At 41.7% G+C, this 12,418-nt stretch overlaps 1 non-coding gene and 1 pseudogene across 1 annotated transcript; both read left to right on the top strand.

Annotated features, from left to right (window-relative positions):
- The first annotated feature begins 11,218 nt into the window (after positions 1-11,218).
- On the top strand, positions 11,219-11,342 carry LOC123414353. Its single transcript, XR_006614343.1, has one exon. It is a non-coding gene; the product is annotated as a small nucleolar RNA SNORD14 (small nucleolar RNA).
- A 375-nt stretch (positions 11,343-11,717) lies between these two features.
- LOC123414487 lies at positions 11,718-11,819 on the top strand (annotated as a pseudogene).
- Positions 11,820-12,418: the final 599 nt, after the last annotated feature.

Genomic DNA, 12,418 nt, shown 5'->3' with positions numbered 1-12,418 from the left:
TGACAACCCACAAGTGTAGGGGATCAGTTGCAGCATTTTTGATAAGTAATAGTGTTGAACCCAATGAGGAGAAAATATAGAATTAACATTCTTTCACGTTCTATCAACCACTAATACAACTCTATGTGCACTAAACGTTTGTTTTACTTAGAAACAAGAAATACACTACTTTGTGAGGATAAAAGGATATCTCTCAGTAGCTCGTTCTAGTTTTTACTCTAAGTCAATTCGCTCGTTAGTTTTATCTTTGCTTAGATTTTCCTTAGAGTACATATTCCACTATGCCGTGTTGAGAGACTTTGTTTCTTTTAAAGTAAATTTTAAATCTCCTACCCCCCTCTAGGCGATTTCTGATCCTACACTCTCCAGACCACCATAACTGAATATCCTCATGGCCTCTCCAGACCATCACATATCTCATATCGCATTTATCTCTTTCATTTGTGCATTGACCCTCAAATTTATGAGCAAGTCATTTTATCAAGTTTATTATTAAAACATGTGTTTCCTTCATATTGACAAATACCAAGGACGTGGATATTGGAATAGATTTTACACTCTGCAAAGGTTCCACACTTTACCAGGGTTTTCCTGGTGGACCGTGTCGATTTCTTAGGGCGGGGCAGCCTTAGTCCAATAAAATGTTCAATGAATATGACACTTCTACCTGATCATCAATATGCCGATGGGCACACCAAGGGGGGAGAACCACTGCACCTTTGCCATGTCCATGGAACTTTCCACATCCATGGCACTACCATATATGTGGTCTATACCCATCGGGACTCAGTAAAACTAACCAGTCAACTTATACATCAGTCCAGGCTCCCACAAGTTAGAGGTCGCCTACCTGAACAGGGTAGCACATCACCTGACTTGCCGAGTAGGATGATGACAATAAAAGGGCACATTGATATAATAGGTTAGGGCCATCTCATGATAAGGCAAGTGTGGTTGTATATTATCTAGTTTAATTTAGTGACACCATGACCCGATCTCATCGAAGATGGTGGATGTTTGTTATTTCAAGTGTTATCGTGACATCTCCATCATCTCACTATTTCATCCACTCATGAGCATGTTAAATCATGAATATATGATTTAACAACTTTTACCAAACTTCCATTCCAGGTGTGTTGGTACTGGGATTGGTAGGTTCACGGAACCAACTGCGCACGGGCCAGAATAGCCATGTTGCTCAAGAGCAAAATCCAGACAAGTATCCCGACAAAGCATATCCGGGAGCGGTGGCTACAACATCCAAATGGAGTTTAGAAGCTCCGTGGTGGTATGCGGATCTTCATCAAGACTTGCAACACCCTCTTAAGGTCAAACCCAAAAGACATCCGGCAAGAAGGTGCGGGAATCAACCCCCCCAGGAACGATCACATCCGGCAAAGACTCTTCCACCTAACCACCAAGGGGCACTAGGCCACAACACCCCATGCGTGGCGAATTGGTTATGCGAGCGCAAACCTTTCGTGACACGTTGCGGGTAATAATATGGACACTAGAGCAACATCGGTGCTAAGGTCGAGTCACCCACCTTTGATCGCATGGATGAACACATGTAACCATGCGTGTCACAACGACACCGAGTGTCCGCCTTGAGCGGCGGTGAAATGACAGGCGCTCCTTCCTGGTGGCGAGGAGCTAAAGACACTTCATCCATCATTAAATGTGCATACATAACTTGTCAAGCAAGGCACAATTCGATGTAGAGTAGCTACTGTGGTACCCCTTGCACTATAAAAGGAGCATCAGGCTACTATAAAAGAGATTGGACACTTGGTAGAACTTTTTTTAACCGGGATAGCCCCTTTCCATTACTTAGAACAAAAATACATCAATTCTAAAAATTTAGGAGGAGGGAAAGGAAGAAAGCGAGTTACACGCATCACCAGGAAACCCACCGTAGCCACTCGACATCGAAACAGCCACTATGGAACTAAAACTTGGTGACACCTAATCCAAAGTAAACCTATTTTAGCCCTAGTCAGGCAACCACAAGTTCCATCAGCAACTCCCAAAAGGACAAATAGCAAGTTCAGAAACAGGTAGAAGAAACCCAAGACAAACAAATTGTGACGGGGGAGTATGATGTCGAATCACATGAATATGCCCGTTGCAACGCAATAAAAAATAAACATAAAAAATTGAGGAATGTATTGGAACGCAATGGGAAAAAACACAAATTTAAGGCAAAAAATTTAGGACGGAAGGCGTATGATGTTTGTGCCTGTGGCAACGCAATGAAAAAGAAAATAAGGAATTGGAGATTGACTATCATTTTGTGCGGGAGAGGGTTGGTAATAAGGAAGTGGACATTCGGTTTGTGCAATCCAGAGATCAACTCGCGGATGGGTTCACAAAAGCCTTGGGTACTTGTATATAAGATGTTGAATTACTTGAATATGCCGGTTGCAATGGAATGAACAAAAAAATACATAAATTTAAGACAGAAAATTTATAAGGGATGATAGTATGATGTCGAATCACTCGAATATGCTCGTTGTAACGCAATGGAAAATAAACATAAAAATCTGAGGAATGAATTGGAACGCAATGAGAAAAAAAAACACAAAGTTAAGGCAATTTTTTTTGTACGTAAGGCGTATGATGTTGGTGGCCTGCGGTAACGCAACGGAAAAAAATATAAAAAAGATCGACCGCGTACGTCTACACGGATCTGGCAATGGTAGAGCCTGGGAATAACCCACTAACAGCCATACTTCGCCGCGATCGTAGAGCCTGGGAATATAACCCACTAGCAGCCATACGTCGACCTTTTACCTCCGCAAACCCAATAAATCAGGGCGCTAACTGATTCATGAGTGCATCCTTGATGACAAATGAATGAGTAAAAAGGGTATATAAATCGTGAATTTAGCACCTTCTCTTGGGTCGCGGTGTGGTACTATACAAAATTCAGGGAACCGAAACGCTCGCTGGCCATCCTCTTCCGCGGACCACCAGCTAACGACGCTCGTCCGCCCGACGCACAAGAAGCGGAAGAGATCGATCCCCAGCGCCCGCCCACCAGCTAACGACGCTCGTCTGCCACAAGAAGCGGAAGAGATCTTGGGTTCGGCCTCAACTCTGGCGCCGCATCTTCGGACTCGGCCGCTGATTCTTCCGCCTCCTCTGCGTCTTCTCTCAACGCCGCGGATCCTCGGTACTCCCGGCCTTCTTCGCCTTCCCTTTCTGGAGGTGGAGGTGCGGGACTCCCGGTCAAGAGCTCCAGAATCCAGAGCACGGGAGTTGTCCAATTTTCGAAAAATTGGTAGAGAATGAGGTGGACAATATTTATGACAAGTCTGGAGTGCTCAACGGGAGGAGATGACCAGGATTTTGATCGGGAGCAGATGAACTCGTGCGTGCGTGCGTGATGAGGAGTTACTTCCACCGGACCAGAGGAAGGAGATGACAAGGCGGGCCCCATGCGTCAGTGGGTGTGAAGAAATAAAAAGGAGAAAGGGGTTCTGCTGGGCTTCGGCTGCCACAACTCGCGCGCGTGGGCCCAAAATCTGGGTATTCCCCAATTACTAAGCAACTGGAGCTATAATTGATACAATAAAATACCAAATAGATTCATAAAATACTATAAACACACAGTAAAATACAATTTGGAATAGTAGAAAACGTTCAACATTTTAGATACCAAAACTATATTAATAAAATACACATAAGACCTTTGTAAAATTTATTTTGCGCCTTTGTAAATGTTTCCACGAAACATTTTTAAATTCAACGGAAATAACCAAATAACTATATATTGAAGAATTTTCAAAAAGAAAAATATATTGAACGAGTCATATTTCCTTCTCTCGTAATATATTTGTTTTCAGTTGAGTTTGTTTTCTACTGTAATCGCTTTACGTAGATCCTAGTCCACTATTCTGCACATCTCCAAATGTCCTGAAAATTTACGTGAATTTTTTCTGGAATATATTAAAAATACTGGACGAAAAAACTACCGGAGGGGGGCCATGAGGGCCCCACAAGCTTGCCCACCGCCACCACCCCCTGGTGGCGCAGGGCAGGCTTGTGGGCTGCCTGAAGGCCCACTAGCCCCCTCTTTTGCTATATGAAGCGTCCTGACCTGGAAAAAAAATCATACGGGAGCTTTTTCGTGGTTTCGCCGCCGCCATGAGGCGGAACTTGAGCAGATCCAATCTAGAGCTCCGGCAGGACGATCCTGCCGGGGAAAATTCCCTCCCGGAGGGGGGAATCGTCGCCATCGTCATCACCAACACTCCTTTCGTCGGAGGGGAGGCATCTTCATCAACATCTTCATCAGCACCATCTCCTCTCCAATCCCTAGTTCATCTTTTGTAATCAATCTTTGTAGTGCCCCAAGTGTAAAGCTTTCCCTTTTTGTAACCTTCCATGTGGGACCACCTTGACATTGTCATGAGAGCTATCTATGCATGTGTGATTTCATGTGTTACCTTGTGTTCTTCTTTTGCATGCATGCATCCATGCCATACCATCCTTGCCATACCTTATGATTCTATGTCATGTTATGATTGCATGTGATCTTGCTAGGTGTGATTTAGTGATCTTGTGATTTCATGTGTTGATGCACATGTGATGATGTGGTGTGAAGTGGTGGAGTGTGGTGCTTGGCATTGTTTTCAAACCCCCCTTGTTAGTTTCAAACCTTTTCTCTCTTTTATTCCCAAGCTCAAAATTTCACTTGCTCTTTACCTGGTTTTAAAATATCCTCTGTTTACTAAATATTGTGGGTATATTGTTGTGCAAGATTTGGTGTTCTGTTAGGTGTTCTAAAGGTGCAATAAATCACAAAACAGCTATTATAATTGCTGTTTTGTATTTATTTAATTGCCCCATAAAAATTCCTTTTGCATTTTATTTAAATAGCTCATGTATTTTCAGATCCAGGGGCATTTTTGTTTTGATTTAATATTCAATAGTTAGACCTGTGGGCTTTTTTATTTTCTCTGTGCTTTAGTAAAATAGGAAATAGCTAGAGTTATTTTTTTCTCTTATGATGCGCTCTGGTGGGCTTCCTTCCACCAGAGAGGCCCATCTCTCCCCCTCCAGCGCGCAGCGCAGCCCATCCCGCGTCCCTCTTCCTCCTCCGTCTATGTCACTGTGTACGACTCCACCTCCTCCACCGATTCTCCATGGCCTCGATCCTGTGGCTCAAGCGCCTCCCCCGAGGTAATATAAGACGGAGGGAACCCTCCTCCTTCCCTAGGTTTCCCTCTCCTTCCTCCAGTGCGCCGCCACCTTCTCTCTTCTTCTTCCTCCCCCTCTGGTAAGCCTCTGTACGAGTAGCAGAGAGAGAGAGAGAGTTCGGCCGCCGCGTCTACCCCGTCGTCTACGTCGAGCAGCGCCGGCGGCCATGTCCAGGGGCACGGAGTAGGAGCCCGCGCTCCATTCCCGTCCTCGGGAAGGCCACGGAACGACCACAGCGACGGCCAGCAGCGCGTCATCACCTCGGCCTTGGAGCACCGTCGTCTTCCTCCACCCCGTCAACATAAGCAATGTGGGCTCCCGTGTTGGGAGTTGAGATGCTTAAACCATTGTTGACGGATTAGTACCATGCTAAGGAATCTAGGCCCATTGCACTTTAATTCCTCACAATTTTTTTATTTGTGTGTTACCTATTTGCGTACGATTAAGAAACATAAGTCTTCTGTTACCATGTGTTGTCGTTTTCATATATTTACTATTACCACACCATCCATGCCCTTGTAATGTACTCCCACCGTTCCTAAATATATGTCATTTTAGAGATTTCAATGTAGACTACATACATAATAAAATGAGTGAATCTACCATCTAAAATACGTCTACATACATCTGTATCTAGTCCTTATTGAAATCTCTAGAAAGACTTATATTTAGGAACGTAGGGAGTAGGTGCAGCAAATCCATGTAACAGGCAAGAGAGACATGCCTGTTATTTGCTAGGGATGAGGTGTTCAAGTGTCAATACTATCATATCTGTCTTCCCGCAAACCCCTTAATTTACGGTACACTAATTACCTTACCTGTTACTTGCTAGGGATGAGGTGTTCAAAGTGTCAATGCTATCATCTCTCTCTTCCCGCAAAAAATACTATCACTTCTCTCTCTCATACTTGATGTAGTAGTGATACAAGAGCGTCTACATTGATCTTCAGATAAGACTGTGCAGGGCCGATCCATCCCCCCGTCCGCTATATAGAATGAGACTGCGAGGAAGATCCCCTAGTCTCTGTCAAAGAGAGGTCATTGATGTATAAGATTATGAATTAATTTACCGATTGGGGGCTTTGAAAGATGTCTTCGTAAATCGCCTTCCTTCTAGCCCTCCAAATTTCCCACAAAGTGACCACTAGTAGGGTATACTGTTTTTGTGTTAATTCATCATGCATAACGAAGATCCAGTTCTTAGCATTGGGTTCATTGTTCTGATTGATCCTCTCAACCAACATTTCATCAGAGAGAGCCCAAATACACCTCGACATGGTGCATTACATTATTGCATGTCTCCAGGAATCATTTTGACCACAAAGGGCACAAAGCCTTGTTGTCGCCATATGGCGATGGTGTAGCACATCCATTGATGGCATCGAATTCCTAGCCAACTTCCACATGAAAACCTTGATCTTCGAAGGGACCTTAGTATGCCACAGAGATGTATGTCCATGCTTTACCTTCTGGAGCCCCTTGAGCCCCAGTTGAACCAACATTTCCATTCGCACCATTCTCCCTAATATTAATCACCATTTTGTAAGCTGACCTGACAGAGAAGCGACTAGTTCTTTCGTGCGACCAAGCCCAGAAATCAGCAATCGGTATCGTGCACAATGGAATTGCTAGGATAGTTTCAGCGTCTACCAGTAGGAAAACCGAACGAATCAGGTCCTCCTTCCATGTTGCTGTCATGGCTTCAATCAGGTCTGAAACCCAGTTTGGAGGATCATTTACCAGTGCCACTATCGACCTCATATTCCCTTTTCTAGGAAGCCAGTTTGATCTCCATATGCGTGTCCCTTGACCAATCCCGATCCTCTTGATAGCCCCGTGTTTAAAAACCTCCCTTCCATCTAGGATAGCCCTCCAAATTTGTGAGGGATGGTTGCCCAATTCTGCCTCTAGAAAGCTGTTGTCTGGGAAATAAACTGACTTCAGAATTCGAGGAGTGAAGGATTCTGACAAATGAGTGAGTAAACGCGTATTTAAGCAGGGAAGCTGCCACTTTGATTCCTAGGCCCATTGGTGAAGAAACCTAGGCCCATTGCACTTTAACTCCTCCCAATTTTTTTTATTTGTGTTACCTCTTTGCCTATGATTAAGCAACATAAGTCTTATGTTACCATGTGTTGTCGTTTTTATATATTACTATTACCACACCATCCATGCCCTTGTAATGTACTCCCTCCGTTCCTAAATATAAGTCTTTTTAGAGATTTCAATGTAGACTCCATACAAAGCAAAATGAGTGAATCTATCATCTAAAATATGTCTACATACATCTGTATTTAGTTTTTATTGATATCTCTAGAAAGACTTATAATTAGGAACGTAGGGAGTAGGTGTAGCAAATCCATGTAATAGGCAAGAGAGACATGCATGTTATTTGCTAGGGATAAGGTGTTCAAGTGTCAATACTATCATCTCTCTCTTCCCGCAAACCCCTTAATTTATGGTACACTAATTTTCCTGCCTATTATTTGCTAGGGATGAGGTGTTCGAGTGTATCAATATTATCATCTCTCTCTTCCCGCAAAAAATACTATCATCTCTCTCTCTCTCTCTCCTACTTGACGTAGTAGTACTAACTACTAAGATAGCACATATTCTGAATAAAAAGTACATGTTATACCACATGAACAAAAAGTACAGTCATTTCAAACCTAACTGAAAGAAAGATGCACATATTTTTTGAAGAAGCCTATAGGAATGGATGAGAAAATAACACATCACATTTGAATAGTATTGAATGTGTTGCATTTGTTCACCTAAATCATTTCGTTATTATGCTCTACATTGTTAATTGCAGAACCAAAGACTAGCGATGGTGCAAATAAAAGAGAGGTTTGGTGACATGCATTTTCCTTGTACCGTGGTCCTAATATTACAAGGTGAAGTGTCTAGCCATCCACGTGAGTGAGTGAGTGAGAGAGAAAGAGAGAGAGAAGGGGAAACACGGTGTGAAATATAACCAAATTGCAATGGTTACGTGTTTGGAAGTGCGGGTTGAGGACTCGAGGTGAGATTGCAAGTGGAAATGGATAGAACAAGAAAATTAGTTTTTTTAGGCTGGCAAGAGAATGCGTGATACAATACTAAATGAAAGTCGACAATTTTATATAGGTGCATGTATACTGCTTCTGTTTCTAAAGGTAAGCCATTTTACAGATATCAATATGCACTCCATACGGATCCATATAAGGATATTTTAAACTCTAGATTTCCTCATTTTGCTATGTATGTGGTCTATATTAAAATCTGTAAAATGGACTATATTTAAAAACGGAGGGAGTGGACAAATTTAAGATACATTTTTTGGGATGGAAGGAGTAAGATGTTGAATTACTCGAATATGCCCAAACACACAAATTTAAGACAAAAAATTTGTGACGCGGGGAGTATGATGTTGAATCACTTGAATATGTCTGTTGCAACACAACGGAAAAGAAAACAAAAAATTGGAGACAAAAATTTGAGGAATAAATTAGAACGCAATGAAAAAGAAAATATAAAAGATCGACCGCATACGTCTACGGGGATCTGGCAATGGTATAGCCTGAAAGTAACCCACTAGCGGCCATACTTCATCGCGATCGTATAGCCTGGGAGTAACTCACTAGCAGCCATACGTCTACTGACCTTTTACCTCCACAAACCCGACGAATCAGGACGCTAACTGATCCATGAGTGCATCCTTGGTGATAGATGAATGACTACAAGCATATTTAAGCAGGGAAGCTGCCACCCAAGAATCATTAAAAAAATAGAAGAAGCGAACATGAAAAAAATGAAAATTAACTAAAAGAAATAAAAATTGCCATAACAAAATTTGGAGAAGAGAGAGAGAAAAAAATCTACTATCATCTAAATTGACTGTACGCAATTGAGAAGAGCAACAGGAAAAAATAGAAATCAACATTAATAAAATCTGAGATAAGAGAAAGAAAGAAAAGAGAAATTCAAAATCATCTGAGATAATTAAAAAGATCGAATTTGGTTGTAAGAGGAGCAACAGAAAAAAAATCAAAATCAACATTAGTAAAACTAGCAAAAGGGCCCATGCGTTGCAACGGGAGAAAGAAATACCACATGGCACACGCTCTTAATTTATAAAAAAATGTCTATAATTTGAGAATTTATAGTTACGATACAAATAAAGATGGTCTTATCCTACAAAAATGCAGTTCAAAATTTCGCGGGCCTTCTATTTTAACACTGCTTGCATGTAGATTTAATACGTATAAAGAATCAATCAAGTGACCTTCAGTTTCATCTCTAATCCTGATTTTGTTGACGTGTTCATCCCCAACCCGGATGAGTACCGGTATGAAAGAAAGACGAAACTTATTTATTAAGATTGCACCCTAGATAGTATTTTTATTAAACGTTTAACAGATAAAATAATATCATATTTAAATTCTACATATTTTTCTAATCAAATTCCATGTATAATATGTTAAATTTGGAGTTACGGTTTAAAAGATATGAGTATTTAAAAATATATTTAATATATACTATGAGTTTAATGTCATAAACAATAAGGGATTTTTTGTAAAATCATCTCGGTGGGTTTTCCGGCGGAAGCGATAGCCTCTTTATTATTATAGCAAAAGGGCTCATGCGTTGCAACGGGAGAAAGAAATACCACACACTCTTAATTTATAAAAAATGGTCTATAATCTGAGAATTTATAGTTACGACACAAATAAAGATGGTCTTATCCTACAAAAATGCAGTTCAAAATTTCACAGGTCTTATATTTTAACACGGCTTGCATGTAGATTTAATACGTACAAATAATCAGTCAAATGACATTCAGTTTCATCTCTAATCCTGATTTTGTTGACGTGTTCATCCCAACCCGGATGAGTACCGGTATGAAAGAAAGACGGATAATGACTTATTTATTAAGATTGCACCCTAGATAGTATTTTTATTAAACGTTTAGCAGATAAAATAATATCATATTTAAATTCTACATATTTTTTAATCAAATTCCATATATAATATGTTAAATTTGGAGTTACGGTTTAAAAGATATGAATATTTTAAAAAACATTTAATATATACTACGAGTTTAATGTCATAAACAGTAAGGGTTTTTTATAAAATCACCTTGATGGGTTTTTCGATGGAAACGATAGCCTCTTTATTATTAAGGTAAAGATTTAAGATAAGAGAAAGATAGAGAAGAAAAATTTGAAATTATCAAAAGAACTTAAAAAGATCAACCACATACGTCTATAGCGATTGTATAGCACCGGTAGAAGACAGATAGTGATACGTCGATCTTTTACCTCCACAAATCCGATGGACCAGTGCTAACTGATTCGTGACCAAATCATCGGTGATGATAGGATAAGTACAAGAGTATTTAAACAGGAAAGCTGCCACCCAAGCTGGCGGTGTGGTACTAAACAAGGTTCGTGCCGCGTGCTAAACGCGCGCTGGGCCACCCTCGTCCTCGCCGACAAGAAGCGGAAGAGATCGAACCCCAGGGCCGCTGCTCGGCTCCTCCGCCTCCTCTCCGGCAGGTGCCCGCCGCATCTTCCGCCTCCTCTCCGGTGCGCCTTCTCCCCGGCAGGTGCTCTCCACGTCTCCACGCCCTCCATTCTCGGCACCTCTTCTGCTCCTCCACCCTCTTCGCCTTCTCTCCGGCCAAGCGGGTGCTCTTTCTGGAGGTGGTTGACTCCCCGCCGAGGGAGGGCAAGAGCTTCTCCTGCCAGCCAGTGTACAAGGAAATGTTTGTCAGGAAATGTTTCTCCTGCCAGCCAGTGTACAAGAGGTTCTCAGGTCTGCGAGGCGTGTATCCATCTATTGCACCGACATGTTTGTCCTGGACAGCGAGAGGAGCAGACAGCTGCACCGTTTTGAGCAAACTCTGTCACCGCACAAAATACTTAGATAAACACATCTGATACGAACCTGTGGCTGTAATTCGCCAGTACACAGCTGCTTTTTGCGATTACAAATTCCTTTGCATGCTTAACCATAGTGTAGGAGTTGCTGTTGGTGATGATAGAAAACTTAGGCTTGTTTCTCAAAACGACTGCAGTTGCCGCCTAAATTGATTTCGTCCTTCCAGGCTTGAGGTCTAATGCTGCTAATTCCTTTCTTGGGTGTCTGAGGCATGTTGATTTTACTCATTTGAATCCTTCTTTGTCTCTGCTTTATCGTTATGGTGTGAGGATATTTCTGTGATATACTTGCTTTGCGAGCATATTTAATCCGGACCTAATTTCTGATCCTTGGAATTTTTTAAATTGAACTATTCCCAAAATGATTGAGAAAATTGGACACCATTTGCTTTGTAAGATAACTACTTGAAATAATTCACTTTTGGAGTTCATAACCATCAGATTTGGAACTAACTCATTAGATGTACAAACTACTGATGAAAGGTTTCTTACACCACAAATAAAATATTTTAACCCTCATGGGTGTTAAGATGAATGTGGTTCGTCCATTATTATCTTGATTCAAGAGGACCATTAGATTTTTTGAGAGGACAGTAAAGATTGATATTTGGCCAGGTTCGTAGTAACTGGCATTTGTTTGCCTTGCCGACCATACTGCTAGTGCTATATCATCACCTATATTCCGAGTCCTCTAAATTAATTTGTTTGATGTTTGGTGGCTGATGTCTCATTTGTTTTCTGTGTAAAACCAATATGGTCGGCGATCCATATTTTTACGTTATAATTACTATGAGTTGTGAACTTTATTGCCAACAGTGTTTGATCAGTTAGATTGGATAATTTCCCTTGATGATTGAACTGTTACAAGATGTACAATATATATGGCCAAAGCCCCCTACAATTGTGGCACGCAGACCACTATCACTAAGATCCTACAAAGTAGGAATGACTACGTTACATAATACAGGAGTGGAATATGTACACGCTAACACCCCCCCCCTCAGCCGGAACTCCATTGGGAAGGACGTTCAGGCTGGTACGAAAGTCATGAAACACGAGTGAGGGGAGGCCTTTGGTGAAAAGGTCGGCAAATTGCGAACTCGAGGGAACATGCAGGACTCGTGCCTCGCCTAGAGCAACCCGATCACGCACGAAGTGAAGGTCGATCTCGATATGCTTCGTGCGCTGATGTTGGACAGGGTTGGAGGCGAGGTAGGAGGCACTGACATTGTCGCAATAGACCACTGTAGCACGATCTGGTGGTGATCGCAGTTCGTGCAGAAGCTGTC

This window comes from Hordeum vulgare, chromosome 7H (assembly GCF_904849725.1).
Source record: "Hordeum vulgare subsp. vulgare chromosome 7H, MorexV3_pseudomolecules_assembly, whole genome shotgun sequence".
Taxonomy (NCBI): Eukaryota; Viridiplantae; Streptophyta; class Magnoliopsida; order Poales; family Poaceae; genus Hordeum; species Hordeum vulgare.
This window is presented reverse-complemented; position numbering and strand designations above follow the sequence as displayed.